Raw genomic sequence first — 21,162 nt, 5'->3', positions numbered from 1 at the left:
CCCTCAGCACTGCCCTGGGAGTGTCAGCCTAACTTTATGTGCTCAAGTCCCTGGAGTGGGACTTGAGCACCCAACCTTCTGACTCCGAGGCGAGGGTGCTGCCCACTGAGCCACAGCTGACACTACATGCTAAATTAGTTTGATCTTGTCTCTGGTGACACAGTAAACGCTACGATGGACCTCAGTGCCCCTGGAGTAACAGGAGAAATGTTTGTCCAGTGTTGCCATTCCTGATTGCTTTCCAGCAACATGGAAGTGTGTCTCTGTGTTCAATGAAGACCGGATCAGGAGTGAATGTGATGCCCCCAAGGTAGAATAGCCTCCAAGCATTTACTGCTCACACATGACTAGTTGCCACTTGGGAAATGTATTGTGCGGCACCATGTACCCATGTAATTATAATCTAGGAATGAGTCAATATCGTTAGGATTTGAAGTGTGGGGGTGGGGGGCTTTTTATTTAAAAAGACTATCTTGTTTATGCTTTGTATATGCTATCATATACAGAGGGCACTGTGGAATAGTAATCCAGAGGCCTACACTAATAATCCCCGGGAACACAAATTCAAATCCCACCATGGCAGGTTGAGAATTTGGATTCAGTTTTTTTAAATCTGGAAATAAAATAAGTAAAAAGTGGCCATGAAGCTGTCAAACTGTCATTTAAAACCCTACTGGTTCGCTAATGTCCTTTTTTTAGCGAAGGAAATCTGTCCAGGAAGGATGTCTGCTCTATTTGTGACTCTAGTCCCACACCAATGTGATTGACTCTGAACTGACCCAGCGTGCCACTCCGTTGTCTCACCACCTCCTCCAAGGCAACTAGGGATAAGCAATAAATGCCATTCTTGCTCAAGAATGGGGAAGTAAAATTATAAATGGGGTACTTTCGATAATCTGGTTGAGTCACATTTTGAAAGGATGGAACAACTGGATTAGAATCACTTCCTCAATTATTTAGAATGAGTTTCTGCCACAACCTGCGTGCTTGCTTGCATTGTCATCCAGTGTCGGTCGCAATTGATTGCATTACAGCTGAGTTTCTCGCAATCTAGGATGACTTAAATGGTGGCCCACAAGCTCCAGCGATCCAGCCCATGAAGCCGAGGCAGTTCCTTCCTACTTGCCCCTATGTTCATGGGTTTGTCCTTTTTGAATTTTGTTTGCCTGGAAGCTTGGGACAATAGCAAAGAAATTCTCGCATTTATATAGCGCCTTTCACGAACTTGGGGCATCCCAAAGCGCTTTATAGCCAATTAAATACTTTTTGAATTGTAGTCACTGATGTGATGTAGGAAGCGTACAGCCAATTTGCGCACAGCAAGATCCCATAAACTGCACATCTTTTTTTGATGTTGGTTGAGGGATAAATATTGGCCAGGACACTGAGGATAACGCCCCTGCTCTTCTTTGAATAGTGCCGTGGGATCATTTACGTCCACCTGAGAGGGCAGATGGTCTTAAATCAGATCGCCAAGATCTGTCAGCAACAGCAACTTGATTTATATGTAAATTAATGGGACATGGATTTTTAAAAAAAATTGTGGCTCCATGTTCTATGTGCCTCTGCAGCTTACAAAGAGAAAGAAAGGATTTGCATTCACATATCGCCTTTCATGCTCTCGGGATGTCCCTAAGCGCTTTACAGCCAATGAGGCACTTTTGAAGTGTAGTCACTGTTGTAATGTGGAAAAGACAGGCTGGATATGCCTGTTTTTGGGCTGCATCTTTTTAATCCCATAGTACATCGCTGCCGGGTTGAGAGACACAGTCACTCTAGGCGTTCAATTATGTAGAATGTGAACAATGAACATTCAGTGCGGTCGTACGGTACGTGCTGTGCTAAGTGTTCTAGTTTGCAATCAGAATCTATATGATTTATAACCATGTTCAGACTTTGTGATTTTTCACATAGCATTCCTATAAGGCTTCTTAATGTTAATTGGCTCCCTATAGTGTTGGATGGTTGTACTGGCAACACTCGTATATTAACCTTTTGGGAAAGTGATTTGTGCTATTGAGTTCTGCATCATTATTCAGCAGCTAGGACCAGAGCTCCTTGTGACTTTATTTACATATAATCTTTAAATCTTCCACCCACCTTCTCGCCATACCTCAGTCCGTTGTGCAATGTATGTAGTCCACTTCAATGTTAACATATTCCACCAGTCACTTGCCCTCTGGTGAAGGAGCTCTGCCTCATTACTTATTATTGACTTTAACTTGTCTCCTGCTGCCCTTCGCCATATTAAACAATTTATCCGGATCAAATTGGTCTGTTTCCCTTCCTAATCTTGACGAGTTCAATTAGAACAATTCCACGTCTCCTTTTTCCAAAGATCACGAGCCCAACTTCCTTAACTTTTCTTCATAACTTCCTGATAGCCAGAACCAGCTATATAATGCTTATAAGTTATTGCGTCTGGTTTGTAGTGATGACTGGAAGTGTTACTTCACCTCCTGCTGATTATCATTTCAGGTGCAAACTGAAGAAGACAGTTCTGTCTCACTCAAAGCCATAAAATCTTATTTTTTGAAAATCCTGACATTCACAGTATATTTCAGCAGATGCTGCTGCGTTCTGTGACTTCGCCAGTGTAGCGTGGACCTGCATTTAAAAGTCTAATAAGGGAAATGATCCCAACTTTTAATTGAGTTCTGCAATGTACAGTAACATCTGTGCTTATGAAATAACAACAGAAAATGCTGGAAAGACTCAGCAGGCCAGGACAACATCCCTGGAGAGAGAAACCGAGCCAACGTTTCAGGTTGACGACCTTTCGTCAGAACTGGAAAAAAGCAGGAAATGGAAAGCAAGTTTAGGGGCTGGGAAAAGGGGGAGGGGATGAAAGAACAAAAGGGAAGGTCAGTGATAGGATAGAAAGCAGGAGAGATTAAGAGACATTGAGAGATTCAAGGCAAGAGGAGGTGGTATTAGGACAGGTTAAGGAACAAAGGATTCTTTTTCCAGTTCTGACGAAGTGTCATCGACCTGAAACATTAACTCTGTTTCTCTCTCCACGGATGCTGCCTGGCCTGCTGAGTTTTTCCAGCGTTTTGTGTTGTTGTTTCGGATTTCCAGCATCTGCAGTATTTTGCTATCGTATCTGTGCTTATGACCCTGTTCCTGCAGCCCACGCACCCACAGTACAGTATATATATTTCTCAGAACAAGTTCCCAGACTTTTTGCTGCTGGACAGAGCCCTTCCTTGTATGGCAGTGTTTTAATTAGTTGACCTCTTGTGGCTAATTAATACACTTTTTAAAATGTGTGTGCATGCGCGCGTGCTCATAGATACATATATTTGCATATTTTCTAAAATGGTGGGCGATAACAAGGCTATTAGTCCCAGAATTATGATTAATGGATGGTCTAAAGGAGTAGGCTTGATGGGCTAGTGGTCTTCCGCCACCCAAAATGTTGTCATGTTATTAGGACTCATGACAACTATCAAATAAATTAATCGCAATTATTGGTATCCCTTCAGTCTGCAGGTCAACTTAATGGTGCAGCATTAATGACCTCCATGGGATAATCTATGGCTTAGAAGGGAGTTCAGGAGAACCTTGAAAAGAAGGAGGAAAGGTCATTGGTAGAGTAAATTTGTTGTTAAAATCTTCCGGGGGCGGCGGGGGGGGGTAATTTTTTTCCCAGAAACTACGTTGGATTTGTAGTAGACTGTTCTTCAAGGTATGTTTTTGTAACTAAAAATGACTCTACTTTTGAAATAATTTGCGAAACATAGAAGATAGGAGCAGGAGTAGGCCATTCAGCCCCTTGAGCCTGCTCCGCCATTCAATGCGATCATGGCTGATCATCCAAACTCAGTACCCTGTCCCTGCCTTCTCTCCATATCCCTTAATCCCTTTAGCCTTAAGAAATATATCTAACTCCTTCTTGAATATATTTAATGAATTGGCCTCTATTGCCTTCTGTGGTAGAGAATTCCACAGGTTCACCACTCTCTGGGTGAAGAAATTCTACCTCATCTCAGTCCTAAAATGGCTTACCCCTTATCCTTAGACTGTGACCCCTGGTTCTGGACTCCCCGGCCATTGGGAACATCCTTCCTGCATCCAGTCTATCTAGTCCTGTTAGTATTTTATAAGTTTCAATGAGATCCCCTCTCATTCTTCTAAACTCCAGCGAGTATAAGCCTAATCGACCCAATCTCTCCTCATACGTCATTCCTGCCATCCCAGGTATCAGCCTGGTGAATCTTCGCTGCACTCCCTGGCAAGAACATCCTTCCTCAGATAAGGCGACCAAAACTGCACACAGTACTCAAGGTGTGGTCGCACCAAGGCCCTGTACAGCTGCAGCAAGACATCCTTGCTCCTGTACTCGAACCCTCTCGCTACGAAGGCCAACATACCATTTGCCTTCTTAACTGCCTGCTGCACCTGCATGCTTGCCTTCAGCAACTGGTGCACAAGGACAGCCAGGTCTCGTTGCACTTCCCCTTCTAATCTATTGCCATTCAGATAATAATCTGCCTTCCTGTTTCATGTACCATGAAAGGACATGGTTGTAATCTTCTGCAATACTCAACTACTTGAGAATTTTAAGTCGTGTTCCTTCTCCCCCGTGTTGGCCAAGTGCAGTTTCAGCTGTACCCATAATGCAGCACTGCCGTGCTGCCACCTTGGCGCGCTCCGATACAGAAGACAACCTTGCCAGCGCATATTCCAGAAGCACAAATGACCAAAAACCAGCATAGAACATCTAAATTTCAACAGGCTGTTGTATCTTCCAGTGTAGTCTTGTAAACAGTAATACATCAGCAGCAAACTCTCTTAATTTTCTCCCAATGCGGCCTGGCAGGATATTTTTTCAAAGCCAGCTGTGTCTCGCTGTATGCCACAGCTTGATCATTGATCAACCAATAAACAAGTTATTTCCACATCTGTTCATGGTGATGCGACTCTAACCCATTGTCCGAATACGATTTTATATTTTAGTGGAGAGTTTGTTTTTTTTTTGTTCAGACTTTTTTCTGGGGGGGTGGGGGGTGCGGTAAGGTTGGAGAACAGTAATATAGCGATGGGAATTCAGAAACATAAAAGATGCTTTTAAAATTAAACACTACTTATTTTAATTGATCTGCTCCATTATATATGGAAAGTCACTCTGACTCCTTTTAAACCCAGGAACCCTAAGTTGGCTTCAGTGTACATGATTTGAAATTGGCTGGGCTGCTTTCTACATGGAAATTTATGGCACAGAAGGAGGCCGTTCGACCCATCCTGTTCAAGTTTTAGCCGCTCTTCATTTCTCTCCATTCTTTCTTTCTTTGCCTCCTTTTTTAATTTTGTCTTCTACTGTATGTGTGGTGTCTTCCTCTTGAAGATAACAGCTGTGTTTTAACTTTTTAAGTGTTTCCTTACTGTTTCTTTGCAGGGCTGGACTTGTACTTTTATAAGTGGCGTTGAAGACTTGCACAGGCAAAAAACATATATTTTGAAAATTGTGTTTTGAACTTGACACTAACATTTTTAGGTTATATAAATTGTGATCTAATTCCACTGGGATTGGTAGTTTCCAATTTTAACCAGAAACACTTCCTTTTTTTTGTTCAAGAAAAAGTCCACCTGAATTGATACCCATAATCATTTAATGGACTTCATAATACTTTTATATTATCCATGTTAACGCTCTTTATTGTAATTTGTAAGATGTAGCACAGTGTGCGAGAGTGCTATGCTGAATTTTTCATGAGACCTCCAAGTGTTTGCAACTAGACTCCTTTTTGTGTTTGTGTGTAGGCACACAAACTCATGGTGGAAATCTTGGCTGCCTGGATTAGTTTGCAATGGTGATGAGGGGCATGAGGAAAAATTATATTGATTTGTATCCATTTCCTCAGGGCCACCAGTGTGGAACAGGCCATAAAAACAGAAAATGCTGGAAATACTCAGCAGGTCAGGCAGCATCTGTGGAGCGAGAAACAGAATTTACGTTTCAGGTCGATGACCTTTCGTCACAGTTCTGACAAAAGGCCATCGGCCAAAACATTAACTCTGCTGAGTATTTCCAGCATTTTCAGTTTTTATTTCAGATTTCCAGCATCCGCAGTATTTTTTGCTTTTGGAGCGGGCCAAGTTAGCTGGATTGCTGAGTTGGACTTTACGTCCAGTCAACCGGGGTATGCCTTCTATAGGCTTCAAGCTCTGCTTCCTATTGGCTGCAACTACTTTCTATAGGTCCCACTTGTACTGTGGTTCTAATCCAGCTTCTTTATAACCCTGAATGCTATAAAACTAAACAACGTAACATGGTATCCAACGGTTGAGAGGTTTCAGAGTGTATGCTCCCAGAGCATGGATGAAACATATCCTGCGCACAATCATTTATTTTTGCTACATAGTTCTTTGTATGCTAACATGAGGGAAAATCAAGATCAGAAATATTCCAAAATTAATGTCTATATTCTCATTTTACTCTTGCTTGCACTCTCTCTCCCCTTCACCCCCCCAACTCCAGTCTAATGCGTTGGACCTGGTTTTAAAATAGTCCCTGAGTGAATACCTTCTCGATGTACAATCTGAGAAAGTCGCCAATTGTGAAATAGCAGGAAACCGGTAGCGCAATCAAATGTCATTCTGTTGTCTGTGAATAGTGCTGTTCCCTTTTTCAAATTCCCTGTCAAGCTGTGGCCATACAAGGTGCTAAATGCTTTTAGCTAGAGAAATTTGTCTTCTGCGCCACTCTGAAACGATGCCGGTTGCACTGCATTAAAGTCATTTAATGACCTAAACAAATTGTGACTAGGACTTTGGTTTTCTGGCGTTGGTAAGTTCCACGATTAAGCTGAATGCTCCCAAGGAGAGGCCCTGATCCATAGGTCAGAGATTTAATGATTGGGGAGATGAGGGACAAAAGCAGAAAATGCCGGACAGCCTCAGCAGGTCAGGCAGCATCTGTGGAGGAAGCGGACAAGTTCTCCTTTTGGGTCTTTATGAACTTTTCTGATGAAGGGTCCACACACCCAAAATGTTAAAGCTGTCTGTTGTCACCACAGATGCTGCCTGACCCTCTTGGAGTATTTCCAGCATTTACTCTTTTTGTTTGGTTTCCGATTTTCCGCATCTACACTAACCTGAATTTCTGAACAAGGTTCAGGACAAGGCTAATGCGTGGCTGAAAACTCTCCGGGCCGGCCTCCCACCTCGCACCCTCCATGAACTTGAGCTCGTCCAAAGCTGGGCTGCCCCTATCCTAACCTGCACCAAGTCCCGTTCACCCATCACCCCTGTGCTCACTGACTTGCATTATCACCTGGCCCGCCAGCACCTCCAGTTTTTAAAAATTCTCATCCTTGTTTTCAAATCCCTCCATGGCCTCGCCCCTCCCCTATCCCTGTAACCTCCTCCAGCCTTGCAACTCTCTGAGATCTCTGCGCTCCTCCAATTCTGGCCTCTTGCGCATCCCCGATTTTTTTTCATCCCTCCACCATTGGCAACCGGGGCCCTAAGCTCTGGAATTCCCTCCCTAAACCTCTCCACCTCTCCCCTACTTTTTAAGACGCTCCTTAAAAGCTGCATCTTTGAGCATGTTTTTGGTCACCTGTCCTAATATCGCCTTAGGTGGCACTTTTTTTTTGTTAACGCTCCTGTGAAGCGCCTTGGGATGTTTCACTATGTTCGAGGTGCTATAGAAATATCAGTTGTTTTTGTTGAAGGGGGAAGTGAGAGTAGTACTGCTGTGGTCGCTGACTCAAGTTTTTGAAGGCTCCGGTGTCGGGTCTTTTATTTTGGAGCCATGGTGTCTGTTGCTTCCAGCATTTATGCTGTTAAATCCATTTTTCATTGACCAGAGGCACACTTGTAGATCCAGTAAAACTGGGTCTACATGTCTGCTGCCAATCGACTGAAACCAGATTTAACAGTGTAAACACCAGGAGACTGCTCCCAGATGGTGTACACCCAGCAAGGAGTCGAACAATAAAATGGTTGTACGATAGCAAAATACTGCGGATGCTGGAAATCCGAAATAACAACAGAAAATGCTGGAAAAACTCAGCAGGCCAGGCAACATCCGTGGAGAGAGAAATAGAGTCAACGTTTCAGGTCGAAACCCTTCGTCAGGACTGAAAAAACACAGGAAATGAAACAGATTAAAAGGCCAGTTTGGGGGCTGGGGAATGGGGATGAAGAACAAAAGAGAAGTGAAGAGACATTAAGAGGTATTCAAAACGAGACGAGATGGTGATAGGACTAGTGGAGAGACAAAAGACGGCTCTAGATTAGGTGTGAAATGCACTGGCAGAATGGGAGACAGCTGCCATGTGGGAGAGAGAAAAAGGGGGAAGGGCACAAAACAAAGGGGTGGATAAAAAATATATAAAAATGTAATAGGGGCCGAGGTTATGATCTGAAATTGTTGAACTCGATATTGAGTCCAGAAGGCTGTAAAATGCCTAATCGGAAGATGAGGTGCTGTTCCTCGAGCTTACGCTGGGTTTCCGTGGAACAATGCAAGAGCCCGAGTACGGTGAGGTCTGAGTGGGAATGGGGCGGTGAATTAAAATGACAGGCGACCGGAAGCTCGGGGTCACCCTTAAGGACTGAACGGAGGTGTTCCGCAAAGCGGTCACCCAATCTGCGTTTGGTCTCCCCAATAAACTGGTTGTAATTGCTTGGGGGAGATGGGGGGGGAGAAGTCAGCAAGGCAACTTGGTCTGTCGTCCCTTGAGTTTAGAAGGACGGTGGGTGATCTAACTGAGGATGTTTAAAATGACTTAAAGGATTCAAAGGGTAGATATAGAGAAACTATTTCCTTTAGTGGGGGAATCCAGAACAAGATTTTTTTTTTTTTCAATTTCAATTTTTATTTGTCACATAACCAAATACAAGAAGTGAAATCCAGTCAGTGAAATGCTTTTGTCTTAACGAGCCGAGCGCACCAAGCAGCAAAGGATACTTAGCTGCCTGGTACGCACGGAGCCCGCAAGGACGGCAGCCATCTTCATCGGCGCCATCACAATAGGGTCCGCTCTCGCCTCGCTCCGCCTTTCCCGCACTCCTGCCCGATAATCTTCAGCCGCCGTGGTACCGACGTCCCGGGGCCTGCTTCTCCCTGGCTCTCCTTCCACCCGGTCTGACCTCCGAGCCTCCCGCGGTGTCCGACCTTCCAGGGCCTGCTTTTCCCGCCCTCGGTCCGCTGGCCGCCTCCCCCCCCCTACCGGTTCGACCTCCGAGCCTCCCGCCGAGGAGCTGCCGGCCGCCGTGCTACAGCGGGTCGTCGTGGCCTCCATCGCTGCTGCCGACTCGCCAAACTCATCAGCGCCGATGCACAGCGTCTGTAGCGGGAGTGGGCCGACCGACTCGGGGAGAGCGCTTACCCTGCGACCGCCACGGATGCCATTGTTATGTATATATGTACACTTAGGGTATAACCTTAAGATTAGAGCTCGGCTATTTGGGAGTGATATCCCGAAGCTCCTCTTCCACATGGATAGTGGGATTCAGGAGCTCTCTCTTTCTCGACCCCCCCCCCCCCCCCCCCCCCCCAAAGGCTGTGGATTCTGGGTCAGTTGAAATTTGCAAGACTGAGAGCGACAGATGTTTGTTGGGTAAAGGGTATCGAGGGATACGGAGCAAAGGCAGGTGAATGGAGTTGAGGTACAGATCAGCCTTGATCTAATTGAGTGGCGGAAGGCTCAAGGGGCCGAATGGCCTTCTCCTGTTTCTCTGTTCCTATATTACCGAGCTGTGAGACGTGCAAAAAGTAGGGCGGGGGGGTGGTGGTGGTGGAACCATGAGGGGACTTGATCCAAGCCTGTATACTCACAGGGCAGTCTATGAGACTAAGAAACACTTTCTGTACAACCAGGAGGAAAGATACAGTGGGTGTATAGTCTGGTTTGGCTCAGGAAATGGCAAGCTAAACACAGCTTGGATAATTTCCATGTTGAGTTAGGGATGGTTGTTGAAGCATTCAAAATGTAAATGAACAGATTCCGAATCACTGGTGAGCAGAGTAACTGTGCACTTGACGCAAGACAGGAGGGAGCTGAAAATAGTCTAGTTCTGGACATGAACTTAAGTGATAAAATAAGCTATGTGGCAATTCTCTCATTTGTAACTGCCTCATTGTGAGAATGCTATATTTGAATCCCAATTAAAACACTTGTTAACATCAGCTAGGCAGAATATTGTGCTTGGCATCAATGGGAGATGTTGCTTCTATTTTCAAGTAAAAGATAGAGCTTGCATTGGTACAGCACTTCAAATCCAATTAAATACTTTTGGAAATGCAAGCCCTTGTTGTCTAGGCAAACATGGCCTTTTTTTCATGCAGCAAAGCCCCATAAATAACAACAAATGAGGTGAGTGGCCAGTTGAATCTGTTTTTTAGTGATGTTGCTTGAGGGAGGGTTGTTGCCGCGGACACCAGGAGAGCCCCTCTTCACACACACTGTCACGGGATCTATTGCATCCGCCGCGGTGAACAGGGAGACCGACCGGGCTTGGAAGGAGGGCATCCTCTGATGAGGCATCACTCGCTCAATACTCCACTGGAACGTCGGCCCTTGGGCTGCGTGCTCAAGTCCTGCAGTGGGGATACAAGCCACAGCCTGCTGACTGAGCAGTGAGTGCCACCCATTGAGCCAAGCTGACATGTGATCTGTTTGGGCCCTTTCCAGCCACTGATGGGGGTATTTTGCCAGCGTTGGGTTTTGTGCCACAGTGAGGTTGCAGAGTGACTATCCGTGTCATAATATGTTCGCAGCCCTGCGACAGGCTGGCTAGAAATAATTGAGTTTGTATGGACAAACGAACATTGCAAACGGATTCTTCCCCTATTTATTCCATATTACAGGAAACTCTCTTTTTACCGGTGCCTAAATAGCCGGAAATCTCTCTTACTTGAACCTACTCCTGAATTTTGCCGGTTAAGTTTTACTTCGTATTAGTGGCCGTGTAACCGGGGTTCCCGGAGCTGTGGCCGTGTAACCGGGCTTCCCGGAGCTGTGGCCGGGCTTCCCGGAGCTGTGGCCGTGTAACCGGGCTTCCCGTACCTGTTGCCGTGTAACCGGGCTTCCCGCACCTGTTGCCGTGTAACCGGGCTTCCCGCACCTGTTGCCGTGTAACCGGGCTTCCCGCACCTGTTGCCGTGTAACCGGGCTTCCCGCACCTGTTGCCGTGCAACAGGGACGCCTGGATCTGTGGCCGTGTACGGGGCTCTCGTACCTTGGTAAGTATTCCTCTCTGTAATCCGGACTTTTTGATCAACCGGCACCACGCCGGTCCCGTTGGTGCCGGATAAAAAAGAGTTTCTTGTATCTCCTGAAGGTGTCCTGTAATGAAAGATACAATTTCTGCAATGTAGCGCAGTTTCCTCGGAGCCGTTGACTCTCTGTCTGATTTTCCTCGGCGTTACTCCCGGCGTAACTTCACTGGAAGGGTGGTAGCAACCCTGTCTAAATGGTCTTTCTGCCACACTACGGCAAACCTATGCCGGGAGAGCAGGAGCAGCTCGGAGGAAGTTCCCGTCCCTTTGGAAATTACAGCAACTTGTATTTATATAGCATCTTTTTAATGCAGTAAAGCATCCCAAGGCGCTTCACGGCAGTGTAATCAGACAACATCTGACACCGAGCCACACGGGGAGATATTAAGACAAGTGACTAGAAGCTTGGTCAAAGAGGTAGATTTTAAGGCTCATGGTGGAGTATGGACCTGTTGGGCGGAATGGCCTGCTTCTGTGTTGTTAATACTTTGTGAGGAGAAAGAGAGAGAGAGATTTGGGGAGGGAATACCAGAGCTTGGGGGCCTAGACAGCTGAAGGCACAGCCGCCTATGGTGGGGCAAAGTGAATTGTTGCGGGGATGGACGAGACCAGAATTGGAGGAACACACTGTTCTCGGAGGGTCCTCCGCAAGATCCTGCAAATCCATTGGCAGGATAGACGCACCAACGTCCGTGTTCTTGCTCAGGCCAACATCCCCAGCATCGAAGCTTTGACCACGCTCGATCAGCTCCGATGGACGGGTCACATTGTCCACATTCCTGATACGAGACTCCCACAACAAGCGCTCTACTCTGAGCTCTGACACGGCAAGAGAGCCCCAGGTGGGCAGAGGAAACGCTTCAAGGGCACCCTCAAAGACTCCTTGGAAAAAATGCAACATCCCCACCGACACCTGGGAATCCTTGGCCCAAGACTGCACAAAGTGGAGGAGAAGCATCTGGGAAGGCGCCGAACACCTCGAGTATCTTCGCCGGGAGCAAGCGCAAGGAGCACACGTCAACCCAAGCACCCCACCCACCCGCCCCTTCAACCACCGTCTGCCCCACCTGTGACAGAGGCTGTAGGTTCCGCATTGGACTCCTCAGTCACCTGAGAACTCATTTTTAGCGTGGAAGCAAGTCATCCTCGGTTCCGAGGGACTGCCTTAGAAGAGAAGGAGAGAAGAGTAGGGCTAGAGGAGGTTGGGGAGGGGCGAGGCCATGAAGGGATTTAAACATAAGGATAAGAATTTTGAATGGGAGGTGTTTGGGGACCGGGAGCCGATATAGGTCAGCGAGCACGGGGTGCTGGGTGAACGGGATTTGGTGCGAGTTCTGAAACCGGCAGCAGTGTTTTGGATGAGCTTCAGTTTATGGAGGGTGGGGCTGGGAGGCTGGCCGGGAGAGCGTTGGAATAGTCGAGTCTGAAGGTAACAAAAGCGTGGATGAGGGTTTCAGCATCAGATGAGCTGAGGCAAGGGCAGAGATGGGCAGTATTACGAAGGTGCAAATGGGTGTTCTTTGTGATGGAGTGGATAGGAGGTCGGATGCTGGGCTCCAGGTCAGGAAGAATGCATTGGACAAGCAGTCGGACAACAGTGAGGTAGTGGAGGGGTCGAGAGGTGGTGGTGAGGTGGAGTTGGGTGTCGTCGTGTACATATGGAACCTGAAATTGTGTTTTTTTTTTTTGCATTATTTTTGCCGAGTTAGGACAGTCTCTTGGGAACTGTGCCAATATTTTCGGGGGGGCGGGGGAGCGCCTGGGACTATGCCAATATTTGCAGAGGATTTCCACACACACAGTTTTTAAAACCACTGCATTATGCATGAGAATCAGTTCAGAATGTTTCAGAAGTTGTCAAGGAAACTGCTGGTACCTGAATGTTGAATAAATTTTCGCTGTTGTTTGTTGACGACACATACTCACCAGTGTTCCAGTATTTTGATATTTTTTGGCTGCCGAAAGCTTCGATTCAATTACGATCCAGCTGCCCTCTAATTTTGGCAATCATTTCTATTTTGGCTGTGCTATTTTACCTTGCGTTAAATGCTCACATTTTTTGTGCATGTGACCCTCTGCAAATGAAATGTTCATAAATTAATGGCTGGATTTATCAAAATTTTGGCCCAGAATTCGCTGTGATGGCGATATTGGCAACTAACGCTATAAACAAAGCACCTACTAATATCGCGCTTTTCGCGATCTCTGGATGTCCCAAAGCACTTCACAGCCAATGAAGTATTACATTAGTAACGACATGTGCATTAAGCTCACCGTCCCTTTGACAGCAAATTCTGGCCCTGTGTTTTAGTGATATTGGCCATAAGTGGTCTCCAGTGCTGAATTCATGCCACAATTTGCTGAAACGATAATTAGATTGCGCCACAGCGAGCATAGCGGGAGATTGGGAGGAGCGCAGCAAATGACTATTGTACTTTCTGTCACTCTATAGACCAATCGCATTTTCCAATTCTGATAGACCAAAAGAAATGTTTTAAGGGGTGGTTGGGGGCAGGACTGCTGGTTTTCGGGTTTCAGTCCCGCCCCCAACGACGTCTGGCCAACCCACGCTATTGTCCCTTGATTTACCTTGTTAACCGGCCAATTAGGGGAAAGCCGGTGACAGAGGACGTCAGTGTATGACATTTCATCTGTCGCAAAATTTTTGACAGATGAATTGTCAGCTTTGAGAAGCTGTCAAACACTGACAATCTTTGTTCTAAGGTGAGCCCTTGTACTGAAGGCTCACCGAAACCCCTCTCCTCAGCAGAAAGCAGATGGCTGCTGCATCTGAGAATGCAGCAGCCATTCTGTGATCTCTGCCGTTGAGATGAGGCATCTCCGGATCCCCAAGGGTTGCAGCCTGCAGAAAAAAGCAAAGGTAAGTAAACATTTTACAACACTTTACACTCACCTCTCATACTTACCTGACCACACTTGCGCCCATCACTCACCTCCACAGCAGACTTTTCGATCCCGCAGACCCACTGCTCGCCTCGCTGATCCTGGTGAGGTTCGCAGGGGTAAAATGGGGAAAAGCCTCCAAACTGCCTGTTAACAGGCAGTTAATTGGCTTTAATCCCATTCCCGCCTTGAGGAGACGGGTCCCTGCGCGACTCGGGTGACCCGCCTCCCGGGAAGATGGTTGGGAGCGGGTTCGGTACCCGCTCCCAGTTTCTGCCATTTTCCCGGCAGTCCCACCTCCATTCCCGCCTACCCAGGGCTGGCAAAATTCCCCCCCTTTAGAATCTGAGTTACTTGCAATTTTTTTTTAAGACGGCGAACCCATCGAAAGAAAAATTCAATTGGATAACCATGGCTATGAGTAAAAGCTTGTTCTTTTTTGCTGGCATAGCTGTAAGGAGTCATCCGTGGCGCTAACTTGCAGTCCGGGTTCATTTGAACAGAAGGCTTCAATAGTAGCTTTGTCTCTGGTGGAAAAAAATGTCAGGTTTTCCAAAAGTGTGTGTGTGTGTGGTTGGAACCTCTGCAGGGAGTGATGGGCCGGGAATTCCTGGCTCTTTCCAGCTCTCGCAGACTAAAGCCGCTCATTTATTTATTCCGTCTGTGTGGCGGCGATACTCCGGCTGTCGCTTTCTTGCACCCTGTCCCCTCTGATTGATTGATTGAATGCAAGTGGCCGATTATGGAAAAAGACATCGTCCCCCTCCCCCCCGCCCTCCCCCCAAATGCTGACTACTGTTGCCCACTGAAGCAGTGATTCAGAGATTCCTTTCGATGGGTCCCCCGCTGCCTTTCCGTGCTCGCATTCCTTTCACAGGGCTTCTTACACGGGTGGAATATTAATTTCCCTAAAAGTTTGTTTTCCTCGGGCTGCACTCTGTTCAAATTGGTCCAGTCTTGCTCGCTTTCAGCAGAAAAGCAAATGGCAATGGAGTTCACATCCAACGTTCCTTTTGTGTTGTAAGTTTCAGTAATAATACTGCATGCGCCGATATCGGAACTTCAGCACTCGTCAATTGCAAAGGTTTCAGATTGTTTTATTGTGTTTGAATCTTCCAATAGTTACCCATGTCTGAATAATAAAAAAAAGTCAGCTTCCATCTACTGTAATTGCCTCTCCCCATTTCCAGCTCTCCTTCCTGGTTTCTTGACCCAACGCGTGCAATTTAAGGCCCATTTTTATCGACGGCAACAGACGATGAAAATAAAGGCGCTGTTTTTGATTTTTTTTAAAAAAAGGCATTTTGAAATTAATCAAGCATACGTCAGTTTGAGTGATCGGATTATCATCATTGCAACAAATGCATCCAGGGACGTGTGGCGTGCTTGAAGTAATTAACAGGAGCTTGAAGAGCTGACTGAGCGATTTTTATGATGTGTTTACAAACCCCATCTGCAAGAATCCCAGGAATAGATCAGTCATTTTCAAAAATTGAAATAAGGTTTCTCATATTAGTTAGGTGCTGCAAATGTATTGTTTTAATCGATGTCCTGATCAGCAAAGACATTTTTAGCATCATTTAAATGCGATCAAGAGAAGGCCGCTGGCGGGCCACCGCGACCATTCGTTTTCAGTCTTGGCGGCAGTGGCGTGAAAGCTGCCGTAAATCTTGCAGATTGGTGATGGTCGCCGTGCGATAGTGGGCTGAGCGACGTGAACAAACTCTGGCCGGCTGGCAAATATCCCAGCTTATTGTGGCACAGCACAGTTAATGGCATAACTTATATTAATGATCTAGATGAGGGAACTAGATGTAATATCTCCAAGTTTGCAGATGACACAAAGCTGGGTGGGCGTGTGTGCTGTGAGGAGGATGTCGAGAAACTCCAGTATGATTTGGACAGGTTGGGTGATTGGGCAGAAGCATGGCAGATGCAATATAACGTGGATAAATGCGAGGTTATCCACTTTGGTGGCAAAAACAGGAAGGCAGATTATTACCTGAACGGCAATAGATTGGGAGAAGGGGAAGTGCAACGAGACCTGGGTGTCCTTGTGCACCAGTCGCTGAAGGTAAGCATGCAGGTGCAGCAGGCAGTTAAGAAGGCAAATGGTATGTTGGCCTTCGTAGCGAGAGGGTTCGAGTACAGGAAAAAGGATGTCTTGCTGCAGTTGTACAGGGCCTTGGTGAGACCACACCTTGAGTATTGTGTGCAGTTTTGGTTGCTTTATCTGAGGAAGGATGTTCTTGCCATGGAGGGAGTGCAGCGAAGATTCACCAGACTGATACCTGCGATGGCAGGAATGACGTATGAGGAGAGATTGGGTTGATTGGGCTTATACTCGCTGGAGTTTAGAAGAATGAGAGGGGATCTCATTGAAACTTAGAATTTTATAACGGGACTAGACAGACTTGATGCAGGAAGGATGTTCTCAATGGCTGGGGAGTCCAGAACCAGGGGTCACAGTCTAAGGATAAGGGGTAAGCCATTTAGGACAGATGAGGAGGAATTTCTTCACCCAGAGTGGTGAACCTGTGGAATTCGCTACCACAAAAGGCAGTTGAGGCCAATTCATTAAATATATTCAAGAAGGAGTTAGATATATTTCTTAAGGCTAAAGGGATCAAGGGATATGGGGAGAAGGCAGGGACAGGGTACTGAATTTGGATGATCAGCCATGATCTCATTGAATGGCGGAGTAGACTGGCCTACTCCTGCTCCTACTATGTTTCATCGATTCCATTATTTCTTGGAACTTTTACCTTTTTTAATGTGTCATTGTGCAAGTTTCCAGCAAATTCAGGCCTTTTTACAATTAACAGGAAGGCAAAAACCTTTTTTTAAATCAATTTTCGGCATCAGATGGTTGTAGGTTCCAGCCCCGCTCCAGAGACTTGAGCACGTAATATAGCCTTCCTGAGGTGCGGTGCCCAGAACTGAGTGGGTACTCCCAGATGGGGTCTAACCAGAGCTCTGTACAGCTGTACCCCCGCATTCAATTGAAGGCCCGTTTATAGATGGCAACAGCCGGAGACAATGAAAATGTTTGATTTTAAAATGGCAGTTTTATTTATTAGTTACAAAAATATTGGCGATTGGTCCCTTAGAGGATGAGACCAGGAAACTAGTGGTGGGGAACATGGAGATGGCAAAGACGCTGAACAAATATTTTGTATCAGTCTTTACAGTAGAGAACACAAAAAAATATCCCAACACTGGACAAACAGGGGGCAATGGGGGAGGAGGAGCTAAACACGATTAAAATCACTAAGGAGATGGTACTCGGTAAAATAATGGGACTTAAGGCAGATAAATCCCCCAGACCTGATGGCCTACATCCTAGGGTCTTGAGAGAAGTAGCGGTAGGGATTGTGGATGCATTGGTGATTATTTTCCAAAACTTCCTGGATTCAGGCAATGTCCCGGCAGATTGGAAAACTGCCAATGTAACACCCTTATTTAAGAAGGGAAGTAGACAAAAAGCTGGAAACTATAGACCAGTTAGCCTAACATCTGTGGTTGGCAAAATGTTGGAGTCCATTATTAAGGAAACAGTAACAGAGCATTTGGATAAACATAATTTAATAGGACAGAGTCAGCATAGTTTTATGAAGGGGAAGTCATGTTTGACAAATTTGCTCGAATTCTTTGAGGACGTAACATACAGGGTGGATAAAGGGGAACCAGTGGATGTAGTGTATCTGGACTTCCAAAAGTCATTTGACAAGGCTCCACACAAAAGATTACTGATCAAGATAAAAAATCATGGGATTGGGTGTCATATACTGGCATGGGTGGAAGATTGGCTATCTAACAGAAAACAAAGAGTTGGGATAAATGGTTCATTCTCAGGATGGCAATCAGTAACTAGCGGTGTTCCGCAGGGGTCAGTGCTGGGACCCTGTTAATAACATAAATTTTAATATGATTAAAATCTAATGATTTAAAGAAATCAGATTATGCTTAAGCTGACCACATGCCAAAGGATGGTGTGATGTATCAGATCCAATCACAGCTGGTAACGTCACATCGGCTGACTTAAAAACTGAGAACAATGAAAATGCTGATTTAGCTTAAACTGTGAAAGTGCTGATCTTAGCTTAAAACTGAAAGTGATGATTCTGCTTAACTAGAGAACAAAAGAATGATTGATGTATCAGAGATCCAATCAGTGTGATGTAGTTGAACCAACCATAGCTCTGCATGCATGCTGCTGAGCCAATGGTAATAAAGGGGGTGGGTACATCTGCTGTATAAAAACCAGCCATTTTGAATATGATGTTAGTCAGATGAAGGAAGTCAAACAGTGTAAATCAAGTGATGCAATAAATCGACTATTTAAAACTTACCACCGGACTCGCAAACTTTTATTTTAGTGTGTTGACCTCCGATCAGTGTGGACCACTGAAATTAATTACCCGATCTAACAGACCCCAACTCTTTACAATCTATATTAACGATTTGGAGGAAGGGACCGAGTGCAACGTATCCAAGTTTGCCGACAATACAAAGATGGGAGGGAAAGCAGTGAGTGAGGAGGACATAAAAAACCTGCAAAAGGACATAGACAGGCTAAGTGAGTGGGCAGAGATTTGGCAGATGGAATATAATGGAAAGTGTGAGGTTATGCACTTTGGCAGAAAAAATCAAAGAGCAAGTTATTATCTAAATGGAGAGAAAGTGCTACAGTACAAAGGGATCTGCGGGTCCTGGTGCATGAAACACACAAAGTTACTATGCAGGTGATCAGGAAGGCCAATGGAATCTTGGCTTTTATTGCAAGGGGGATGGAGTATAAAAGCAGGGAGGTCTTGCTGCAGTTATACAGGGTATTGGTGAGGCCACACCTGGAATACTGCGTGCAGTTTTCGTTTCCATATTTAAGAAAAGGTATACTTGCTCTCGAGGCAGTTCAGAGAAGGTTCACTCGGTTGATTCCAGAGATGAGGGGGTTGACTTATGAGGAAAGGTTGAGTAGGTTGGGACTCTACTCATTGGAGTTCAGAAGAATGAGAGGCGATCTTATCGAAACATATAAGATTGTGAGGGGGCTTGATCGGGTAGATGTGGGGAGGATGTTTCCACTGATGGGTGAGACTAGAACTAGGGGGCATAATCTTAGAATAAGGGGCTGCCCTTTCAAAACTGAGATGAGGAGAAACTTCTTCACTCAGAGGGTAGTAAATCTATGGAATTTGCTACCCCAGAGAGCTGTGGAAGCTGCAACATTAAATAGATTTAAAACAGAGATAGACAGTTTCCTAGCAGACAAGGGAATTAGGGGTTACGGGGAGAGGGCAGGGAAGTGGATGTGAATCTAGATTCGGATCAGCCATGATCCTATTGAATGGCGGAGCAGGCCCGAGGGGCCGTATGACCTACTCCTGCTCCTACTTATGTTCTTAAAAGGCGGTTTCACACGGTTGCGAATCACAATCAGGTAATGAAGAGTCGGTTTGCCTTCCAATTGGTGGGGAAAGGTGGTAAATCACCGCGAGGACGAACATTTTAGGAGCCGATTGGCGGAAGTGTGGGGGCGGGACGGTTGGAGGCTTGAAGCCGCGTGATGACACTTCCAGGAATATGTCTAGCCAGAGTCGGCAACCCTGGTCACGGGCGCTGTCTTTCTGATATGTTAAAGCGAGGTCTCGCCTGTTTTAAGTGTAAGTAACCGCACCCGTGGAACTATTCGGAGGACAAGCAGCCCTCCCAGTGTTCTGGCCAATATTCCTTCCTCCGCCATCACCAAAAACAGACTAACTGTCCATTCATGTCGCTTGCTGTTGGTAGGGCCCTGATGCTTTTCCAATTTAGCTTCCACATTTTCCTACAAAACAAAGTGATTAATTACCCTGAATATTAACAGGGGTGGGCTATGTAGGCGCGGGGGTAGAGGGGCAGTTTTGGAAGTCCTGGTTTCCCCCCATGCTGTGGAGTTTCGACTCCCACAGCGTGCGTCTTTTGTCATCGACAAGTTCCCTGCCCGGAAGTCAGCCTGATTGACGGGCTTGGCTTCCAGTCGGGCAGGGAGCACTCCGGAGCAGGCCGCAGAAGCAGGAAGGTCCAATCCCAGACCTGGGGTGGGGGGGTCTTTGTATATGAGGGGTGAGGTTGGGGGATCGGGGAGAAGCTCTCCTACTCCTCCTGGCCCACAAGCAGTGCTGCGAAGGCACTTGCCGTCTCCCCAAAGCTGTCCTCGCCTCCCTTAAGCTGCCTGGTTTCCTGAGGCCTGGGAAACCTGGCTGCCGGCGGTTAAATCAGTGGCTGCCAGCCTCAAAAATATTTAAATTGCCAACCCGCCTTCTGGGAGCGGGTTGGCTGCCCGCCCCCTATCCTGCTTCCATTAAACCCGGAAACGCCTTGGGACGTTTTACTACATTAAGGACACTATATAAATACTAGTTGTTGTGTGCGGGTTGGGGTCGGGTTTTGGGTTTATAAAATTTTAACATTTGTCCCGACCCCAACCCACCCGTTTGGCTGTTAAAATTCAGCCTAATGCCTTGCTTTCTGCCTCCCTCTCTCGGCCTCTTGTGCAGTTTGTAGTGTCCGCGTATCGATAATACATGGACTGCAGGAGAACAATAATAACAGGTATTTACTGAACAGAGGGTAAGCTTAAAACTGAAAGTACAGAAGCCTGCTATGGCTTTATATACAGGTGTGGTCACTGCCGGTACTGCAGTATAAAATCAGTTCTCTCTTAAAGGTACATACACAACAATTCCTCCCCTTTTAGATAAACAGTACATAACATTCATTTAACAATTAAATAATAACTAATTACAATTACAATTTTCTCTACTATATACATCAACTGAAATAATCATTTATAAGTTCAGTCTTTGAGGAGGCTTCCTGATCCTGACTGGATAGCGCCTTTCTCGAGTATCCTGATCTTGCGGCGGAGTCGATTCTGGCTCATTGTCATTGGTTGGTTCGTCAGCTTCCAATACCACTGATTCTGAGGTAGACGCAATCTGTGCTTCGGGTTCATTACCAGGTGCACATGCTCGTGG

General features: G+C 46.1%; 1 protein-coding gene across 2 annotated transcripts in view; it reads left to right on the top strand.

Moving 5' to 3' along the window:
• Positions 1–21,162, top strand: part of rnf128b (ring finger protein 128b) — a 182,854-nt gene that overhangs the window by 70,321 nt on the left and 91,371 nt on the right. The gene's annotated exons all lie outside the window — the stretch shown is intronic.

This window comes from Somniosus microcephalus, chromosome 1, assembly GCF_052327205.1.
Source record: "Somniosus microcephalus isolate GS21.2 chromosome 1, FLI_Smic_1.0, whole genome shotgun sequence".
NCBI classification, from domain to species: Eukaryota; Metazoa; Chordata; class Chondrichthyes; order Squaliformes; family Somniosidae; genus Somniosus; species Somniosus microcephalus.
This window is presented reverse-complemented; position numbering and strand designations above follow the sequence as displayed.